The following is a 23,469-nucleotide window of genomic DNA, read 5'->3' as shown; positions in this document are numbered from 1 at the left end:
AGGTAAGAACAGTACGCTATTGTCTTTGAAAATCTGGTTTTTATTTCAATTTGGTGCCAACTACACACTCAGGCCTAGAATAACTTTAGGAGTTTTGAATGATGACTTTCTTTGTGACAAGAGGCCGCATGGTCTGTCCACCATTTTGTGTGACCCTCATGGAGGTGGAAGGGGGAGGAGCAGCGGCCATTTTGGGAAGGTCAAATTTTTTTTTTTTCTGAGCGGCTGGTTTTCAGTTGACTCAGGAAACAATCAGCCATCCACTGTCAAAAAGAAATCATCATTTAATGAGTTTTTTTTAATGCATTTATTTAATCTATATCATAGTCAATCATAAGTAATAGTGATTGGTACTTATATGTAATATCTATATGCGTGTGCTTACATCAATGTATGTTATTAGATTAAATTTAGAATTGCATTTTCATCTGTGTAAGTTTCACATCTCACCTTCCTGTTTGCCATTTGCATTGATAACGTGCTGAGAAAAAAACAAGCACACAGCATAGAAGATACTGTGTGGTGTTTGGTAAGCGTTTATATAGTGAAATATCGCTTATAGTAAGGCGATACAGAAGCCACAAGACAATAGCACACATTTGTTCAGTTTCCAAAATTTAGTTTAAATACCTTACTTTACTGTAACGCCTCTGGGGAGAGCTATCAGACTACGGGAAATGATTTTTCTGATCAGAAAACTATAAGAATGATAGTGGGTTGAAAACGGTATGAGTGTATTGAATCCCGCTTTGTGGACTTTGTGATCTATGTGATAAAACGGTATTGAATTCCGCTTTGTGGACTTTGTGATCTGTGTGATCTATGTGGAACGTGATGAGCACGATCTGAGTGAAAACGTGCAACAGAGTGTGATAAAGTTTTCGTTGTATTACGCTCTGGCTGTTTTGGAGCACAGTAGGGAGACTCCAATGATCCTACCATTTATGGGCAACAAGTGTCTATAAGTGGTACGATTGGACCGCACGGTTGTATGTGTGACCAATAACGCAACGTGATATGAGGTCGTATATCCATGCGTAAATCATGCCCTCATACGTGTTGTAGGGAGCACATGCAAGCGTGATTTGTGTAAAGAAAAAGGAAGGGAATTTTCTCAGGAAAATCTCTAGAGATAGGGCCTGCAACGGCTACACGTGTCTGCTAGAAGGCGGACCGGAGATACCCGGAGCAGAAGAAGTTCAGTGGAAGAGCTTTAAGGATTTCCAACGAAGTTCTGTGTTTGGTGCATTTTAGGAAGTTTTTCTGTGTTAAAAAGGTCCACAATGGCAGCCAAGTGCACAACACAGAGACGGTCGGAGGTCAGGATTCAGACTCCAGAGGCTTGCAGACCCCGAGGGTCTGCTCGGTTAGTAATGTGGGGGAAATATGGTCCCCACACTGAGACCTTTTGTGATGAATGGACACGAATGACTGCGGGGGATAAGGCACCATTTCCCGGGATAGGTAGTTTTGACTTAGAGGTGTTGCATAATTTAAGGCAAAGGATCAGTCTCATAAAATCCTGGAAACAACGAGTTAAACATGATGATTGTTTGCAGTTATGGCAACAGGAAAGTGAAATGCAAAGAAATGTAACTTACATATCTAACTTTCATCTTGAGAGGAGAGACATGGCATTGAAGAGGATTATGGTTGCAGAGAAATGGCACAATGTTGTACGATAAAAATGCACTTAGTAACTGTATTAAGAATGAAAGTGTTAAATGTAATAATGTTTATGAAAATGAAAGTGTAAAAATTACAAATGTTAACCTGTGCAAGTCGCACCCCATGTTAAACTTCCCTCAGGATTACCAACAAGAAAGTGAGCCCAGAACGATGTCGGCACCTCTTAAAGAAGCCATCCTACAAGACATCCAGGTGGACGCGACCAAATTGGTAAAGGCAATAATCAAACCCCCTAACGGAGGGTCAGGTGAGGTCGTGTCCACAGGTACGTACAATGTTTTATATCACGCACAAACAAATGTACCCCATATTGTAAGACCAAAACAAGGTGATGTAATTGAGTTTAGTCCTGTCAGGGTGATCACAGTCCCCAATGGGAAGACTGACGATCAGGGAATCATTCCCGTCAAGGACAGTGCAATGCGCCATCCCTGGTCCCGGACAGAATTGAGATCAATCATGTCTGATTACCCAGATCCTAGGAAAGATCTAACTGTATGATCAAAGATTCACAGAAGGCATATCAACTCCCTAGACAACGACATAATCATGGTATCCAAGGAACCAGGTAGGTACAGGGAAAGCGGTTGAGGGTGATGAGCATCCAAACGTTTGAGGAGGCATCAAATCAACCAAAACCCCAGGCCATTGGCACATGGAGGAACTTAAGGAGTTGTGATCTGTGCAAAAGAGAACTGCAATAACCCACATAAAGTTAGACCCCCTAGACATGAAAATGAGCAAAAGTTATGACACACCAAATTACAAGCAGGGATCATATAGGAAGAATTTTGGGCCACACCCATAATATATAGTTAGGAAAGGTGATTATTAGGAATGGAGGCAAGCCTGAGGTAACGGTTAATAAAGTGGGAGGTCATTCACTGGAGACACAGGAATGACCAGGTTGAACGTTGTAAATGTATTTGTGAAAAATGTTTTTTTTTCTCTCTCTCTCTCTCTATCCCCATCTCTGACGAGTATTGGTAAGAATTCACACATTGCATATCCACTTGGTCCTTGCAGAAGTCTACCAAACCCCAGCATGACCTCCGCCACAATGTATTTCTGGCCAGATACAGACAGTGGAGTAATGCAGGTGCTGGTGGGGAGGGACTGCTCAAGGAGACCATTAGACACATAGATATGACAGCCTAATAAGTCTGACAATGTTTTTCTAATGCTAACAATGTTTTCTTAATGTTGACAATGTTTAAAAATGTTTTGTTTCTCTTTTCTCATTGGTGGTTATTGTCGAGTTATGTAATGTATATATGCACATGAATTGTTCTCTATCTCTTTTGTTTTTTTGTTGTCTCTCTCTTCCCACTCATGTTTCCATGGTTTAAAGATGGTATGTCATCCCTCAGTTGGACCAATGGTAATGCCAGATTTTTTCTCCTTACAGAAAGATCGCCGGTTAGGAAGGAATATTGCATCACCAGAATGTTCGTTTGGAAGACTGAGAGACAGCACCTTTGAGAGGACAGCAGAACAAGAAGAACAACAAGACGAGAGAACTTATTATCGTAACAAGTTCTCTCCCCCTCAAACTGTTTTCTTATACCCCCTTTACAAATTTCTTCTTTTCTCCTCCTGTAAGATGGACTTGCCCCAAGAGACTGTGATATGGATTTTCCCGTTAACCATGATGTTGACCAGAGCAGTCTGTTTCGGTGAGAGTACCAGTGAGGTCGAGAAAGGATCCAGAAAGGTCCTGATGACTGAGACGGAGGTGTAAATTTCCAATAGCAACCCAATCACCAAGCAAAGGCGAGTACCGGGCACGATCTAACAACCATGTTATCTGTAAACATTTTCTTTGAAGGATTGTTAGTTCAAAAAGAAAAACTGTATCTGTAGGCTCTGTGACAATGGTTGAAGATGGATGCATAAAGAAATGCCAATCCAGTCTTAATATCCATATGGACCGGCATCCATTGAGTGACTATCACTCCTTAGTGGGTAGTGTGTTAAATAAAACTGATTGTTGGGTATGCTCTCAAGTACCTCAGGGTCATAGTAAATCAGGGCTAGTACCATTTCCTTTAACATTAGGGGAGGTACTTGAGCTAAGTGGTGGGAGACCGGTGGACAGGAGGTTTAATATCTCCAGCCCTCCTAGTTTGAAGCTCCACCAATACCATGTGGATAGGTCCCTCATATGTTTTAACATCTCCAATCCCAGAAAACCGGGAAATTGGGAAGTGTCATGGAGCAACCTTACCATGACCTTTTCACACAGAGCAGATAGAATGCCTACAGATACAGAGCTCGTACGCCACATAGCCAGTAGAGGAAAATCTTTCCGGTATCGATATACCTTAGGAAATAGGATTACTAGAGTTGGAGAGGTATCACCAGGATACTGTGCACATATCGTACAAACTGATACGTGTATTAAGCAGATGGAAGAATTAGGGTCAGGAGATTTCACCTGGAAGGTTTGTAACATGGTCATGTCCTTCTCCGTCCCTTATGTTCTCCCCGATGACGCATATTTCATATGCGGGAGAAAGGCGTATGAGCGGCTTGCCCCAAACCCTGAAGGATTGTGTTGTATTGGAAAAGTACTACCTGAGGTAATGAGTCTAAGGAGTGAGGAAACCGTAATTAACCTGGATTTGATTTATGACCCAATGATAGAAACCAGAATGTGATGAAAATGCGATTATACGGTCCGTTTCTTTCACCTGTTTTTCTGCTTTTCTCCCAGATACAAAGACCCCCTTGGACGAGGAAGCTGACGAGACGAGATGTATACAGACAACAGACAAGCACCAAAGAAGAAGATTTGACAACTTTAAATATGGACACTTGATGAACTTTGCCATGGATCCCCAGTTTCCCTAGTATCTTTAAACTCACGCTAGCCCAACATTTTTGTAAATCTGATGGCTCAGACAAAGCTATTTGCTCATGCCTAAGGAGCAATACAGCGCAAAGAAGACGACTCTCAACAGATACCGAACACAACCTCAACGACAGATGTACATTTCCCTGACATAGAATATCATTGCATTTTCCATAAGTGTTCTTTATCTTCATCTCTACAACCCTCAGGTAATAACACACATAGACGATAGGGAATACAGGCACAGATATCAGCAACCACATACCTCCCCCATTCATGTATCACCAATTAAAATGTGCATCCCCATTTTGTTACAACCACAGCCGAAATGAGCTCGGTAAAGTTTGACAGCCCATCCACAGACCCTTAGTACGGGATAAGAAGGAATTCAAATGTATACTTCGCAATACCTCGAAGCTTGATGTACAACACGTACGGCACGATGATACATGACCCCCCAAACATGGATTCATACACACATGCTTCTGCTATCTCACTAGGTCATACCCTCTTCACATCTTCTCCTCTCTCCTCCCTTACCCAACCATGGAAATGTATTAACCCCTGACATATATTTTTCTCTTTTTGAAATGTTTTAGGAAGTGGTAGTTATTGGTGACTGCCAAAGGGTGGACTGTCAAAGTCAAAAATATTACATAGAGAGACCATATAAACTGCACACATATAAGTCGCTATACTTGCAAATATGCGCAGCGAGCACAGCAATATATGGAAACACACGCATTTGCTCGGACATGGCACAGAGATGGATTCGGCACTTGTTTCATACAGTACATGGTTATAATAATGAACAGCACCAGACATCATGGAGATTTAGAATTGGCTAATGAATTAATGTCATGGATGTGTATCATTCGAACCGAACCAGATAAACACATCATGTTTGGTATTGAAGCAAGCAGAATCAGGTGTGGGTTAGTTTGAGGCCTGTTGTGTTGTTGTGGGACATTGCAGCGGATAGATATGATTATATGTATAAAAGCTAAGATCATATTGTTAGAACAATATGATGCTCAAGACAACCTTTTACTAAGTTTTCAGGGCTGAACCTGATTAGCATATACAAAGAGAATGGTGACTCAATACAAAGGAGAAAGAAAGACCCCTCCCCCAGGTACTGGTCAAACAGGAAGGTAGTGGTCAGGTGTGGCCTCAGAGAACAGATGTAATGTAGCTACACTCACAGACACACACACAGCTACCTGGCACCAAGCAGCATGGCGGCTGAATCCCCAGGACATCTTCCAAACTAAAGGCTAAGTATATAATCACATGGCTATAGAAGGAAATATAGACATATTGCTTTCTGGTTTAAATAGGATATTGTAACTTGGCTGTGATGATTGTTGGGTGTTAGTGTTGGTGCCCTGTGGAATCTGTGATGGTAGCTGGGATCTTGTTAATCATAAATACCACCATGCAGTACTTTTGAATATGTGCTGGTAGCAATGGCAGGCTGATACTTGTGAGTACCTGGTGGTCTGGTCTTGTGATAACTCATATGCTCTGGTTATTGAGATACTGAAGTTGTTTGGGATGTGAAATTATGAGATGGTTCTAGGAAGTTGGATTACATTGTGAAAGGTGTTTTAGATGGTTTGGAATTGTAAAATCAGAACATATGCATTGTTTTGAGGCTTGGACATTTTGGAAGAAAATGGAGTCTTGTGTTTTCTGCTATGTGATTGTGGTTTAGTATAGAGTGCCATGTGTTTGGACCTGCAAATCTAAAATGGCTGCTGCTGGATGTCTTCCCCTCCCCCTTTCAGCCATGTGGTGTGGTCTTTGGAATCAAGTGGAGGTTTCTCAAAATGGAGTCTAGCTTCCATCCCATGCTGTATTCAGCATTGACTAACTGCGCAGCGATTGTCTCTCACATGTGTAGTTTTATCTGCAACCATGTTGTCTCTTATTTAATGTTATCATGAGCCATTTCTCTCTATCTCTCTCTTCTTCTCTTCCCCTTCCATTTTCCCATAAATAGTAATTGTATTGTATTGTATTTCTTGTGTAGTTATCTGGTTAGGTAGTCTCTGTTATATTGTAGTGTATCATTTGTACTGTGATTCTCTTTTACAAGTATATTAGATATAATACAGTTAATAGGCTTTGGACCCTAAACCAGTATCTGTGTATTTCCTATAGTGTAATGTGTTCACTTGAGCGTCGGTGACGCTCAAGCAGCTTTGTAGTTAGTCAGGTTACACAAGGTTGCACTTACACCCTGTATTCACATTAAGGTATTCTGTGTATTTCATTGGTATAAGGTTTAGACATAAAAGTATAGTGTTGTGAGCGTCTGCGCCGCTGGTGATCTCCTCGTGGTCTCGAGCGAACCGCTACGCCATAGCGAATCATTCTGTCCTGTGATCACTGGGCCGTGAGCGAACGTGACGCTTGAGCGTCTCGCCTACGGCTGAGCGATCGTTACGCAACTAGCGTACCATTACGGTACTTCTTAAGTAAACAGCGTACAGTGTTCTTAGCTTCATAAAGGGTTGTTATAAGGCAAAGGAATTTAGCATTGTCAGTCCATACTTATACTGGCAGGAAAAAGAGGCAATTTGGAGGCCCTTGCACAAACTGGCTTTATTCTACCTAAGTTGCCCTCCCACAAGTGTGTACTCCGAAAGAGTGTTTAGTGCCGCTGCTCACCTTGTCAGCAATCGGCGTACGAGGTTACATCCAGAAAATGTGGAAAAGATGAGGTTCATTAAAATGAATTATAATCAATTCCTCCGCGGAGACATTGACCAGCAGCAATTGCCTCCACAAAGTACACAGGGAGCTGAGATGGTGGATTCCAGTGGGGACGAATTGATAATCTGTGAGGAGGGGGATGTACACGGTGATATATCGGAGGATGATGATGAGGTGGACATCTTGCCTCTGTAGAGCCAGTTTGTGCAAGGAAAGATTAATTGCTTCTTTTTTGGGGGGGGTCCAAACCAACCCGTCATATCAGTCACAGTCGTGTGGCAGACCCTGTCACTGAAATGATGGGTTGGTTAAAGTGTGCATGTCCTGTTTTGTTTATACAACATAAGGGTGGGTGGGAGGGCCCAAGGACAATTCCATCTTGCACCTCTTTTTTCTTTTATTTTTCTTTGCGTCATGTGCTGTTTGGGGAGGGTTTTTTGGAAGGGACATCCTGCGTGACACTGCAGTGCCACTCCTAAATGGGCCCGGTGTTTGTGTCGGCCACTACGGTCGCTAATCTTACTCACACAGCTACCTCATTGCGCCTCTTTTTTTCTTTGCGTCATGTGCTGTTTGGGGAGGGTTTTTTGGAAGGGACATCCTACGTGACACTGCAGTGCCACTCCTAGATGGGCCCGGTGTTTGTGTCGGCCACTAGGGTCGCTAATCTTACTCACACAGCTACCTCATTGCGCCTCTTTTTTTCTTTGCGTCATGTGCTGTTTGGGGAGGGTTTTTTGGAAGGGACATCCTGCGTGACACTGCAGTGCCACTCCTAAATGGGCCCGGTGTTTGTGTCGGCCACTACGGTCGCTAATCTTACTCACACAGCTACCTCATTGCGCCTCTTTTTTTCTTTGCGTCATGTGCTGTTTGGGGAGGGTTTTTTGGAAGGGACATCCTGCGTGACACTGCAGTGCCACTCCTAAATGGGCCCGGTGTTTGTGTCGGCCACTAGGGTCGCTTATCTTACTCACACAGTCAGCTACCTCATTGCGCCTCTTTTTTTCTTTGCTTCATGTGCTGTTTGGGGAGTGTTTTTTGGAAGGGCCATCCTGCGTGACACTGCAGTGCCACTCCTAGATGGGCCCGGTGTTTGTGTCGGCCACTAGGGTCGCTAATCTTACTCACACAGCTACCTCATTGCGCCTCTTTTTTTCTTTGCGTCATGTGCTGTTTGGGGAGGGTTTTTTGGAAGGGACATCCTGCGTGACACTGCAGTGCCACTCCTAAATGGGCCCGGTGTTTGTGTCGGCCACTAGGGTCGCTAATCTTACTCACACAGCTACCTCATTGCGCCTCTTTTTTTCTTTGCGTCATGTGCTGTTTGGGGAGGGTTTTTTGGAAGGGACATCCTGCGTGACACTGCAGTGCCACTCCTAGATGGGCCAGGTGTTTGTGTCGGCCACTAGGGTCGCTTAGCTTAGTCATCCAGCGACCTCGGTGCAAATTTTAGGACTAAAAATAATATTGTGAGGTGTGAGGTATTCAGAATAGACTGAAAATGAGTGGAAATTATGGTTTTTGAGGTTAATAATAATATGGGATCAAAATGACCCCCAAATTCTATGATTTAAGCTGTTTTTTAGGGTTTTTTGAAAAAAACACCCGAATCCAAAACACACCCGAATCCGACAAAAAAAATTCGGTGAGGTTTTGCCAAAACGCGGTCGAACCCAAAACACGGCCGCGGAACCGAACCCAAAACCAAAACACAAAACCCGAAAAATTTCAGGCGCTCATCACTAGGAGACTCACGATTTTTAGGGTAGTCCCCGGAAAATTAAGTTGAACTCCCACATCTCGCCCACTTCCTATTGTAGTGGGCAGGATGGGGAGACATGAATTTGAGGAATTGCAGGTCCATATGAAGGGGACGGGGCTAAAATTATAAAAATTGTGCCATTTTATGTTGGCAGAGTGTTGCGGTGTCGGATAGGGATGTTAGTCCACACAACGGCACTTAACCAAGATAATTGGTTTATTCAGATAACAGAGATAACAGGTTGTAGTATGTAGAAGATGTTCTGCAGCAGCAGGAACTCACAGTATACATGTGAAGCAGTACAGCGGTAACACAGCGTTTCAGTACACACAGGATGCGGCTGTATACACACAGGATGCGGATGCAGGGTAGACAAGGTCGCACACTGAGGAGAGCAGAAGCTGCACGTTAGTGCAGTTGTCTCTCCCAGGAAGAACTCTCTCAGACTGTGCACTAAGCACCTCCTCCTGCACTGAGCTGACACTAGGAGGGAAAACACTAGAGCAGTGAAGCTGCCTCTAGTGCTGGGAACGGAGACAGACAGCAGAGTGATCCACAGTCCAACATTTTAGACTCGCAATTCACTGTATTTTGTGACTTGTCATGGGACGGGGTCTTACACTTGAGATCCCGCCAAATGACCAGCTTCATCTCCTTTCCGGGCTTTGAGCAACATACAGTAGGCAGGTATGCATTTAGGCCCTCATTCCGAGTTGTTCGCTCGCTAGCTGCTTTTAGCAGCATTGCACACGCTTGGCCGCCGCCCTCTGGGAGTGTATCTTAGCTTAGCAGAATAGCGAACGAAAGATTAGCAGAACTGCTACTAAATAATTCTTTGCAGTTTCTGAGTAGCTCCAGACCTACTCCTAGATTGCGATCAGCTCAGTCCGTTTAGTTCCTAGTTTGACGTCACAAACACGCCCTGCGTTCGGCCAGCCACTCCCCTGTTTCTCCATCCACTCCCGCGTTTTTCCCTGACACGCCTGCATTTTTTAGCACACTCCCGGAAAACGCTCAGTTACCACCCAGAAACGCCCCTTTCCTGTCAATCATTCACCGTTCAGCAGTGCGACTGAAAAGCGGCGCATGAACACCAGCAAATCTACTAAGTTTTGTGTTAAATAACTTAGCGCATGCTCTCTGCGTACCATGCGCATGCGCATTTAGCAACAAATCGCAGCATAGCGAAAATCGGCAACGAGCAAACAACTCGGAATGACCACCTTAATTCTTATGGTTTCTTATCAGGGCCGCCGACAGCTTCGTCGGTCCCTGGTACTGTGAGGGGGTGTGGCCAACTCGGGGAGGTGTGGCCAGACTCCACTTGTGCAAAACTGTTAAAAAATTGACCATGTGCATGCCCGCACAGGGTGGATTCCAGTTGGTGGTCAGCTAGGGGCGGATGGGGTGGGGGAAGTGGGGTGTCGAGTGCAATTGCTTTCCAACTCTGCCGCCACACCTCACGCGAGGAGGGAGAGGACTGACTGTTGCTGCACTCCCCACACGCCCCTGGAGAAGTTCAAGTGTTTCCACTGTATCACTTGCGAGTTCCTGAGAAATGTTGCATATACATGTAGAATCTGTTGATGAGGTCAGTCGCCAGCTTCTGATTGACTCATGGCGAGTTCACCTCTCTAGCTGATAGCGCTGTCGTACACTTGTGCATATATTATATGATTGTGAGGGCATATTTTACCTGTAATTTTTATTTATTGTTCCCGTGGTATTATAGAGGATTTTTTACATATATAGAGGATTTTTTTTTGGACATATTTACATTTTTCTACCATTATTCTTATTATTATTATTTTTAACATGGTTTATTTGGATAAACTACATCCTTGTACAGTACCATAGGCTTAAAGCAAAGCCTACTGCTTCAGGTACCAGTTAAACAATCAGTGAACATGCTGATTGAATCAACAAACCTATTTTGTAGACCAGAGCAATTTATGGCTCCCCGGCATGCTGAGACTTGCAGATTCACACCAGCTGGAGAGCCACGGGGATCCCTGAGCCTGCCATAGCGTGGTAATAACGACATTACTCCACTAATAATATCATTAAATAGAGAAATGAATGCAATACATAATGAATATAGTATTTTACAGTTAAGAAAAATTAAAGTTACGTATAATTAATAAAAATAAATGTAACTAATATTCTTGTGTTAAGTCATTATTTTTTTATAGCAATAGCTTTATTTTTTATGTGCGCGCTGTGGTGCATATAAACTATTGTCATCATCATTAATGTTATATTATTATCATCAGTAAATAAACTGACTTGTCAATTGGCATCTGCTGGCAGAGCTGGACAGAGATTGCCAGGGCCCTGATACAGTCAGGCAGAGGAGACAGCTGCACTCAGCGGCAACAGTCTCCCTGGATCCACCGCATGGGGCCCATGGCTTCATGGGGAAGGGGCGTGGTCACAAAATAATACCAATTCATATAACGCTGCACAGTAATCTACATTATTCAAATTACGCTGCACAGTAGCGCCAATTACACACATTACACCAGGTAGAGCCCATCACACATTACACCAGGTAAAGCCCCATTTTACACATTACGGTAGGCAGAGTTCCCTTTTACACATTATGGCAGGTAGAGTCCTCCTTTTTACACATTAAGGCAGCAGAGTCCCCTTTTTACACATTATGGCAGTATAATCCCCTTTTTACACATTATGGTAGGTAGAGTCCCCCTTTTACACATTACGGCAGCAGATTCCCCTTTTTACACATTACAGCAGCACAGTCCCCCTTGTTACACATTGCAGCAGCAGAGTCCCACTTTTAACAAATTGCGGAAGCAGAGTCCCCCTTTTTACACATTACAGCAACAGAAATCCCCTTTTTACACATTATGGCAGATATAAGTATTTTTGGAATAATATCACTTACAAGTGCCACCAGGAAGAGGACCAGGCAATGGGCTGTAGTAATATGATGCAGCGGTCAGAGGAGGGACTGAGGTTACAGCGGCTGCCAAGTGCTAAGACACACCGCACAAACGCACAACCTTCGATTTGTGGGTCTTTGAAGGGGCGGGGCCAAATTCCAGAGGGGGAGGTGCTCAAATAGCAGCCCGTGGCTTCTTTGCAGGGCAGTGCTGCAGCGGCGAGAGGCAATGAGACAGAGCGGGCAGCGGCCATGCGGGTAGTGCTGCCAGATAGTGCGTCCACAGCGCAGTTGCACTGTGTGCAATGCAAAACTGGCAGACACATAGTTACGGCCGTAGGAGGGCCGCGCTGTGTATGTGGCAAAGCCTCAATTAGGTCACCCTGCAAAAGTCAATGATGATCTAATTTTGATCAGGGTCCAATTTTATAATAATATAATAGATACGTTTAAACTCCTGTAAATAATATCTACATAAAAAAATTAATACAGTATCTTCACTTATAAACTGTCATCACTTCACTGTTCGTTAAGAGAATGTTCCTTTGAATCTGGCATAATTAACTGGAACTCTGTTCAGGGACATTCAGCTGGCTGCCAGGCAGCCTTTGATAAGAATCCAGAGTCCATCTTAAGTTCTCATGAAGCTTATAGATACTGATCTGGATCTCACAACTTAAATACTGGCAATGGCTGGGGTGCCAGGGTCCTGTGCATAAACAGTACCTTGTACTGAAACATATCTTGGATTAACCAAGGTAGGCCATGGTATTTCTTACTAGAAATGGGTAACTGTTCCTTCGAGTATAGAGCTGGCTATCAGGAGTGTGAGTTGAGAAGTCAATGGATTTGCAGATTTTTTGAAGGCAGTTTCAAGTACCAAGATGTGGATGGCATCTGTATATGTGCTGGACAAGGAAGTGTGATCACGCTCATAATCCGGCATAGCAGGTCCCTGGTTTTGGACTGCGACACCCACTTTGAGCTTCTGTAAATGCTGTAGTACCACCTGGTTCACCATGGAAATGTGCAGTAGCTCTATGGGGGTAATTCCAAGTTGATCGCAGCAGGAAAGTTTTTAGCAGTTGGGCAAAACCATGTGCACTGCAGAGGAGGCAGATATAACATGTGCAGAGAGAGTTAGATTTGGGTGGGTTATTTTGTTTCTGTGCAGGGTAAATACTGGCTGCTTTATTTTTCACTGCAATTTAGATTGCAGATTGAACTCACCACACCCAAATCTATCTCTCTCTGCACATGTTATATCTGCCTCCCCTGCAGTGCACATGGTTTTGCCCAACTGCTAACAAAGTTCCTGCTGCGATCAACTCAGAATTACCCCCTATGTCCCGTGCAGATTTTCCATCTGAGTATTGCCTCCAATATGAACAATTGAGCGTCTGTGTACACAAACCCTTCAGAGATACAGTACGCCTGTGATGGTATTCAGTCTATAGGTCGACAGCAAAATGGTCTAGTCAATAGGTCAACCACTAATAGTCGACATACATTAGGTTGACGTGGTCATAAGGTCAGTAAAACAAAAAGAGAAGAAAGACTCTATATTGGGGCACTCTTTATAGAAATTACTAGACAATAAAACTTAACTTTTAATTAATTTTCTAAAATATAGTGACTCAAGAGCAAAAATAAGCATCAGTATTTATACATACTTGTATGCAATAAGTTTAATTGATGGTACAAACAACAATAATTAAAATAGACTAGGTGCTTCATCGCGCCCTACGGGCGCTCTTCACACCGTCGCAAGGGGCTATGCCCCCTTAACCCTTGCATACCTTTCTGGGGTTCAATATTTGTATTATATGGAGTATTACCTGCATTTCTTTGTTAGTGGTTAAATATTGCACAATGGCGCAACGGCGTGAACAGCACCTGCAGGGCACGATGTACAGAATGTAGCGGGTGCGGGGGGGACTGCGGATGGGGGAGCGTGTCTGTAGATGCTGCGGGTGGAGGAAGGGGGGTGGAAGCGGGGGGGGCCCGGATGGGGAAGGGTCAGGAGGTGCTGCGGGTGGGGGAGGGGCAGAGGAGTGGGGGCTGCAGATGGGGGAGGGGTCCGGAGGCACTGTAGGTGGGGGAGGGGCAGGGGTGCCACGGGTGGGAGAGGGGCAGGTGCGGGGATATTGCGGATGGGTGAAGGGTTCCGTAGGTGCTGTGGGATGGGAAGAGGTGGGGGTGCCAGGGGTGGGGTAGGGGGTCTGGAGGCACCGTGGGTAGGGGAGGGGCAGGTACGGGTGGTGCGGCGGATTGGGAAGGGTGTCCGGAGGCGCGTCAGGTGCGGGGGTGCCATGGGTGGGGGAGGGGTGGGTGAGGGGGGGACTGCAGATGCTGCGGGTGGAGGGGGGCAGGTGTGGGGGGAGACATATATGGGGGGTGGATGGTGGAGGGGGTCTGGAGGTGCTGTGGGTGGTGGAGGGGCATAGGAGTGGGAGCCACGGGTGGTGTAGGGGGTCTGGAGGCACAGCGTGTGGGGGAGGGGTGGAGTGCCGCATGTGGTGGAGGGGAAGGTGCGGAGGTGTGGTGCATTGAGGGGGGGTCTGGAGGCGCTGCGGGTACTGTACCTGCCAAAAAGGTAGTTGGAGGGCATGCAGTAACATGGCCAGGACAGGAGTGACAGGGTCAGAACAGGAGTGACGGGGCCAGGACAGGGGTGACAGTGTCAGAACAGGGGTGACGAGGCCAGGACAGGGGTGACGGGGCCAGGACAGAGGTGACGGGGCCAGGACAGGGGTGACGGGGCAAGGACAGGGGTGACGGGGCCAGGACAGGGGCAACCGGGCCAGGACAGGGGCGACGGGGCTAAGACAGAAATGACAGGGACAGGATATGGGTGACAGGGCCAGGGTAGGGGCGGCAGGACCCGGACATGGGTATAAGTGCCAGCATAAGGGTGAAAGGGCCAGGATAAGGGTGACAGGGCAAGGCCAGGGGTGACAGACAGATGTGTCTTACTGGAGTCACTGCTGCTGTTCCACTCCAACCTGTTGGGATCTGCTGCTGATGGAGACTTGGCGTGGCTGACTCTCTCAGGCTGGAGTCCTGCTTCCTCTGCCCGTCAGCATCCCTCCCCCCTCTCAGTCACACACCGCAGACCTCGCGCAGCTGCCAGGCACTGTGGTAAGGGGAGACTGGGAGTGACTGGTTAGCCCCCAGGAGATGCTACGACTGGAGGGATGAGGAGGTCATAGCATGCACGCGGCGCGGACCTCGTGGCTGCCGGGCACTGTGGTAAGGGGAGACTGGGAGTGACTGGTTAGCTCCCAGGAGACGCTGCGGCTGGAGGGAGGAGGGGGTCGGAGCCTGCAAGCAGCTCGGACTTCTGCAGCGCTACCCGCTGGCTAAAGTGTGTGAAGGAGCTGGGCGCACCTCACTGCGTGCGGCAGCGCTGCAGCTAGCGGTGGGGTTTCCGGCGCTGGAGATAACAGAGGCAGTACGGAAACTGCACAGCGGCAGGTGCCCTACAAAACTGCAGCTAAGAAGCGTGGAGTGTGCTAGAAAGTGACGCTCCTCCGCGCCAGAGAGACCCTGCTGAGTATGCTGATGTGGGGGGTCAAGCACACAGTGAGCCGGTGCCCGTCTGTCTGTACGGCATACCCCCTCACACACACCCATACCTCCCAACTGTCCCGGGGTTCCGGCAGCAGAGCCAGATTAAAGGGGGGGGGGGGGCAGGGGGTACGTACCATGGGTCCCACAGTTTTAGGGGGCCCCCCGGCTGGAGTAGCTCTGTCCCAGCTCAGAAGCTCCTCCGTCCTGCCAGCAACAGCGGCAGCATTGAGCTACAGTCAGCACACGCTGCTGAGTGTTGGCAGGTCTGTGGTCTTGCAGGGAGGCAGCAGTCTCCCTGCTTTCTTCTGCCTGTGCGGGTGTGTAGGGGGGAGCGACCAGCCGACCACCTCCTCTGGATTTAGCCCTAGCTGAGGGGCCAAAATTCCATTAAAAAAAAAAATCCTGGAATTTGCATAATGGGCGTGGCCACACGTCCCGCGATTAGGCCACGCCCCCAACCCAACAGCAGGCACAGCAATGAGATAGGGCTCCCCTGTCTCAAGTGCCCTGGGCCCCCCGGACTCATAATCCGCCCCTGGAGGCATGCCAGCAGCTCACAGAGCGCTGGGCATGCCCCCTCACTGACGAAAATGGGGGCCCTCCCATGAAGCCACGCCCCTTTTTGTTTACCACGCCCCCTTTTCGCCATGTGTGTGTCCCTCCTTCTGCCTGAAGAAAGCTGGGAGGTATGCACCCCTGTCTGCCTGAAGAAAGCTGGGAGATATGCACCCCTGCCTGTGCCATGCCCATACTATCTGCTTCTGCTCCTAGTCTCCTATAGATTTGGCCAGATCTGTGACTCATTTGACTAACTCCGCCCAGTGTTGTGACTCCGCCCAGAGTTAGCCAATGAGTCACAAAGTCACAGATCTGGGCTATTATATAGGCGATAATAATAATGAAGCGCCTTGGTGAAAATTATTTTTAGTTCAACAATGTGTTGACTGGGTGGACCTGTATATTATAGTAAGACAGGTTAGTCTAAATCCCAGGAGGGTAATCAGTGTGTCCTTTCCATTTGCAAGGTAATTTAAGAGCAGTGCCATCAGAGAGAAGGTAAAATGTAGCCTATATAGGTTCTAGAACACCCTCAGCTCTATATTCAGGCGGTGGTGTCACCAAAAGGCATTTGATTCAGCAACTTTTTAGCCTCTTGCACCTAGCAAGAGCCTGAGGGTATGTAATATGAAACCCCTTTTAGAATGCAGAAGAAAAATGGAGGTGTTTATCAGACCTGAAATGCAGAAAAGACTTTTGGAGAAAAAAATCCAAAAAAGAGAAAGGATAATAAGTAGGTGTCTTACTTCTGCTGTTCAGCTGAAATGTTTACTGCACCTGGTGTTCAGTGCTGGTCTCCCAGCCAATTACTGGCCAGGCCTTCCATAGATTAGCTTCCAAAATCAGATGTCCTGTGGAGTATGGCAGTAATCTGCTGAATGAGAGAGTATGGCTACCTCATAGAGAGAATATGCTTCTGCTGTCCAGTTTAGTGGATGAGAGAGCATATGATAGAAGTAGAAAATATAGGGGTGAGATGCTGAAAAAAATGGGATTAATTGGAATATTGCTATCAAATAAAAATTGGGAGAATGTGGAAATGCTTAATATGGTAGATATCTATTCCTCAGTATTTTAGGTACTGCAAAATAGTAATTAATAATGGAGAGCAACACCTGCACAAAAAGTAATTTATAATAGAGAGCAACACCTGCCTAGTATCTAGCTATTTGGAATACTGCAGAGTGATAGGTGCATTAGCAATTAATACTCTTAATAGACCAAAAAGAGAAAAAATATGAAACATTTCTTAAAATAGAAAAATAAGGTTGGTGAATATTTCTCAGTGTTTAGAGTGCTGCAGAATAATAGATAATAATAGGAATTAGCACATATCCAGTATCACACTGATTAGACACTGCACAATAATACTTGGCTATGGAAGTAAGCACATAAATAAATATATATAAAGATTAAAGCCCAAATGGGCGCTTACTGGACCGATATACCCCTTCAGTGGGTGTGTGTTGCGCAATCCCACTAACCCCACTATCCAAACGGACCGTTTCACCTATGGGTAGTCTTGTTCACTGGTGATTGATACTTCTCAAATGAGGGTATATATAATGTTTAAGGTAATCATATAATTGATTACCTACAGGGCCACCTTGTGTCTCGCGGGATTGGCTTTGAATAGGAGTATGCGTCATTCGTGACGCGTCCTTACTCCTTAATACAGGATTTAACATGGGGGGCGTGACTACAATCGAGGAAGGTATATGTAAGGTAATCATGTACTTGATTACCTACAGGAACGCCTAATATCCCGAAGTGAGCATCACCCGAGGCAGACACTTCCGGAAATGACGTACATCCTGCTCTGTGTCAGAAACATCATGTATTGCCTGGAATATGCGTGCGTCCCCCGTGGTTGGCACTTACGTGGTTGGCACTTACGTGATTGGCTTCCTTACTCCTTAATACAGGATTTAACATGGGGGGCGTGACTACAATCGAGGAGCGGGGCGTCATTCATGTCATCATTCATGACGAGTCATTGCTTGAGGATTGACTACATTAGCATAGGGGGCACGGCTTTAGTTACGGAGCGGGGTCGCTGCTTCAGCTGAAATGTACATTGTTTGCCGTGTTAAGCATGTCCCGTATTGTTTTCACAGGGCATAAGATGATTTAATAGAAGCTGATGAGGAGTTTGTACACGGACTGATAAGGAGTTCATCCGAAGAAGGACACATAAGTGTCTATATATATATATATATATATAATTGTTTAAATTATGAGAACACATAATATATTTTATATTGGTGATCCTAGTCACTAGTAGTTGGTAAGTTCTGCCATGTTATACCGTGGGGTAGGCAAAAGAAGATGGTCTAATATTATATGCTGTAGAGACTGGATGATGTTATGGGTAACAAGAGGGTACAGACACTTTTTGTCTGATTGTTTGTTAGTGGATACCTATATTGTAGGGTTGATAAATTAGAATACAGATAAGTGTTTATAGGATGAAATAACCCATGGTGAGTATATTTATTCATGACATTGAGTGTCAAACTGGGATGTGCTCGGCAATGTAATATACTTGATAGGATGTGTGAAAGTATATAGTTGGTGATGAGATGGTTGCACCAAGGCTGCACAGTGTGCTAAATAGGGGCAAAGGAAATAATGTGTAGTGATGATGGGAGCTCAGCGTGAAAGAAGGTTTTCATCAAACATTAAAAAGGGGGTGATACCAGTGTAAAATGATAAGTCACAGTTATAGAGATGACTGTGATTGTAGGTGAAGGCTCCTGGGAAAAATGTGAAGAAGGTGAGAGAGTGATGTCAGTTGTTGGTGGGTATGAGTAATTGTGTATGCCAGTGAATGTTATAAATAGCTAACAATGGATTACAGAGATGATTTTGAATGTTTAAATAAAAACCTCATAGTTGATATATTCATTCATACCATGGGGTGTCAAGCTGTTTAGGTTGTAGGTCCACTCGGATTCTATCTTCATGAGTTCCTGGGTTATATCTCCACCTCGTACTCCTAGTCTGATTTGTTCCAAACCGAAGGCTGTTAATTCCCTTGGATCACTACCGTGGCGATGTTCCTTATGGTTCCCACATGTTCCAAAATGCGGAGTTTTAACTTCCTGGTAGTCATTCCCACATAGCGTAGAGCACATGTGCAGACTAGACAATTGACTACACCAATTGATTTGCAGTTAATAAATTGATTGATGTTCTTCGCATTCCCATATCTGTCTATGACCTTCATAGTTTTTGCCATATATGTACATGCTCTACATTCCCCACATGGATAGGAGCCAATGATGATAGGTGTGCGCTTAGGATGACTGATGAAGTGACTAGTGACTAGACGGTCTTTTAAATTGCTGGATCATCTCCAGCTCATTGCAGCTTTGACGTCAAGACTTTTTGATAGGTCCTCATCTAATAGGAGAACTGGCCAATGTTTCTGAATGGAATCTTTGATTTCCTTCCATTCTTTGCAGAAGGTTCCAACAAATCGTAATTTGTTATCCGATGTCTGTTTGTTCTTCGCTTTATTCCCACTTGAGAAAATGAGAGAGTCCCTCCCAGTTGATAGTGTATGTTGTTTTGCCTTTTTGATTGATCTCTTGCTCTATCCTCTTTCCTGGAGTCTAAGAGAGAGATCCCTGCTTTTTTCTTTGAAGATGTTAATATCCGAGTAGTTTCCTCTGAGATGCAAGAACTCCCCTTTGGGGATGTTTTCCACTGTAGGTGGGAAATGGGCACTTGTTTGATGGAGTATGCTATTAGAGGCTGTATCTTTGTGGTACAGCTTTGTGTGTACCTGTCCCTCCATATCTTTATATACAGTGAGGTCCAAAAACGGAATTGATGACTCACTAATGTGGTGAGTTAATTTCAGATTTATGTTGTTCTGATTCAATACTTCTATGAATTTCAGTAGGGATAATCTATCCCCTTCCCAAATCAGAAAAATGTTGTCGATATATCTCCACCATACAGTGATGAACTGTGTATATATCTCATTTGTGGGGTTATGTACAATCTCTCTCCTCCACCAGCCTAGATATAAATTGGAATAGGTGGGAGCACATGCCGCCCCCATTGCTGTACCCCTAGTTTGGAGGAAAAAGCGATCATTGAAAGTGAAATAGTTCCTGGTAAGTACAAACGTCAGGAGTTGGATCAGGAATTCGTTGAAGTCATTCTGTCCTTCCATATCCAGAAAGTATTTTACTGCCTGTAAGCCTGCTTGATGATTGATGCTGGTGTATAAGGACTCAACGTCCAATGTGACCAAGAGGTGTTTTTCTTTTAATGTCACATCATGGAGCCTTTGCAACACGTCCATGGTATCCTTAAGATACAATGGTAGGGTTAGTATATACTTCCTTAAATGGAGATCCAAAAAGGTACTAGGTTTCTCCAGGAGTCCATCTTGGCCTGATACGATCGGTCTGCCTGGTGGTGTGACAATGTTCTTATGGACCTTTGGCAGAAGGTAGAGTGTAGGTGTCTTTGGGTTGTTAGGTAGAAGGTACCTCAATTCTTGACTTGTGATCGTGCATTGTTCAAGATTCTCTTCAATTCCGTTGTGTAGTGATTGGTTGGATTGAACAATATGGGCTTATAACAATCCTGATCACCTAACTGTCTCATTGCTTCTCTAGTGTACATGTCAACTGGCCATAGCACAATGTTGCCACCTTTATCGGATGGTTTTATTACAATATCTGTCCACGTGCTGATTTCTTTAAGTGCTTGTCTCTCATTCCTACTGAGGTTATCCGTCCTATGCGTCTTGTCTTTTGATTTTTTTGTGTATGAGATCGAGGTCTCTGGAGATAAGTTCCTAAAATACTCTTACTTCTGGACAGATGTTCTCAGTAGGGAAAAAGGTGGATTTATTCTTACAGATTGGTCTGGTTCCTTGACTTGGATTCTCAGATTGAAGATCCTCCAATATGGCTATGGCTTCAAGGTCTTCTGTTGTTAAGGGTTGTTCTTCTGTGATTGAAGCTCCTATTGTTGGATCATCTTTCTTTTTGGCAAAAAACTTCTTTAAAAAAAGTTTACGGCCAAAAAGCTTGAGGTCTCTCTCCCATTGGAATCTACTGAGTGATTTCATGGGTGCAAAGGATAGGCCCATTCCGAGTACCATGATGTGATCTTCTGTTAGGTTTCTGTTTGATAGATTGATGATTTTTAGGTTGGTGTTTTCCTTTGATAGTACCGGGTTGGATATCTCGGTGACCAGTCTGGTTCGTCTCTGGGGTCTCTTCTTGCCCCTCCACGTCTTCCTCCTGTTCGTAGTCTGGATCTTCCTCTTTTCCTGCCTACCCCTAAAAAAGAGAATGAGCCCATATGGTTACTTGTGTCTGTGTTGCCATAGCGGTATGGTTCCAAGACTGTATTGTAGGAATCCGAGAAATATCCGCCTCTGGAGGAATCCGCTTCCGATGATGTGTAATCCTCGTAGGTATGTTCCTGGTTCCCTCTTGGGGCTTGTTCACGTTCCCTTCTTGTGATAGGTTTTTTCCAATTAAAGACATTTCCAATTTGGAAGTCTTTCATATCTCTCGCAAATTTGTTATGTTTGCAGTCAATGATTCTATGCTCATAAGGTTCCAGGTCCTTTTTTATTTTTTCAAATGTCTGTTGGAATTTAGCCTCTTTTTCCCATTTCTCAAGATTCTTTCCTAAGTCATCTATCTCTTTTTCAACCGCATTTAGTGTTAGATGACTATGTTTCACTAGTATAGCCATGAGGTCCTGCGCGCATTTTATAAGTGCCCCTTCCCATTCTACTGTGAGGTTGTCCGTTATTAGAGGGAAGGCGGGGAATATTTTTGGGTGATCTTATTCTTATCTTATTCTTGGTGTAACTCTCCAAAGTCTTTATATCCCAGGTGGCTCGAATTCTTTTCTGGAGACATGCTCTCAATTTATTTAGTTATTGTAGCCAATCTTTATTTTCCAGACTGGGTGTGCCCGTGTTAGAGAAGATGTCCTCAATGTCGTCAAGAGTGGTATTTTTGCGGCTTAGTTAATTCCGTAAGTTAAAGGCGGCCATGTTTAAGCGTATAATTAGTGAATACTATTGATGTGTTGAGTACGTCACGATAGAAACTGTATTACATGTGATAATTTATTAAATGTCTAGACCGTGCTGGAACAAGAACCTGAATTTAATCAGAGAAAGACTAAGCTTGGTACAAAAAGCAATAGTTCCGCAACAGGTTATGGTGTCAGACAAAAACCACTAATGGATGATGGTCTGATAAATGACTTTGCTAATTATTTACACAAGATGTGATGATTGGGCATCGGTGGTGCTCCCAGAGTCAGTAGAGATACATGAGTAAAACAAAAAGAGAAGAAAGACTCTATATTGGGGCAATCTTTATAGAAATTACTAGACAATAAAACTTAACTTTTAATTAATTTTCTAAAATATAGTGACTCAAGAGCAAAAATAAGCATCAATATTTATACATACTTGTATGCCATAAGTTTAATTGATGGTACAAACAACAATAATTAAAATAGATAACAATGAAGCGCCTTGGTGAAAATTATTTTTAGTTCAATGGTGTGTTGACTGGGTGGACCTGTATATTATAATAAGACAGGTTAGTTTAAATCCCAGGGGGGTAATCACTTAGTGCAGAGGTTCCCAAACTGTGTGCCGTGTCTCCCTGGGGTGCCTCGGGACACTTGCAGGGGTGCCCTTGGTTGGTGGTCCAGGACCAATTCAAATTATTCATGGTCAATATAATAGGCAAAACCAGTGCTGGTGGTTGCCTGTCATAAAATATGTGGCCAAACAGAAGCAAATCTTGTACCTCACCACACAACTGACCCTAAGGATGACATATAAACGCAATCTACTTAATGTAATATTTTTTTCTAAATTTCTCAATAAGAAATTTTTGGCCTAGGGGTGCCGTGAAAAAAATTCTGAAATTCTAGGGCGCCGTAATTCAAAAAAGTTTGGAAACCACTAACTTAGTGTGTCATTTCCATTTGCAAGGTCATTTAAGAGTAGTGTAATCAGAGAGAAGGTAAAATGTAGCCTATATAGGTTATAGAACACCCTCAGCTCTATATTCAGGCGGTGGTGTCCCCAAAAGGCATTTGATTCAGCAACTTTTTAGCCTCTTGCACCTAGCAAGAGCCTGGAGGTATGTAATATGAAACCCCTTTTAGAATGCAGAAGAAAAATGGAGGTGTTTAGCAGACCTGAAATGCAGAAAAGAATTTTGGAAAAAAAAAATCCAAAAAAGAGAAAGGCTAATCAGTAGGTGTCTTACTTCTGCTGTTCAGCTGAAATGTTTACTGCACCTGGTGTTCATTGCTGGTCTCATAGCCAATTACTGGCCAGGCCTTTGTCAAAGTCGAAAAATATTGCAGTACACACATCACGTACAAACTACA

General features: G+C 44.5%; 1 long non-coding RNA gene across 2 annotated transcripts in view; it reads right to left on the bottom strand.

The window, feature by feature from the left end:
• Positions 1-29: 29 nt before the first annotated feature.
• LOC135050522 (uncharacterized) overlaps positions 30-23,469 on the bottom strand; it is a 142,816-nt gene continuing 119,376 nt past the window's right edge. For both annotated transcript variants that reach the window (XR_010241647.1, XR_010241646.1), the window contains one exon: positions 30-263. This is a non-coding gene — a long non-coding RNA (uncharacterized LOC135050522). The remainder of the gene's footprint in view (positions 264-23,469) is intronic.

Source organism: Pseudophryne corroboree, chromosome 2 (assembly GCF_028390025.1).
Source record: "Pseudophryne corroboree isolate aPseCor3 chromosome 2, aPseCor3.hap2, whole genome shotgun sequence".
NCBI classification, from domain to species: domain Eukaryota; kingdom Metazoa; phylum Chordata; class Amphibia; order Anura; family Myobatrachidae; genus Pseudophryne; species Pseudophryne corroboree.
The sequence above is the reverse complement of the archived record's forward strand: the minus strand, read 5'-3'. Positions and strand labels throughout refer to the sequence as shown.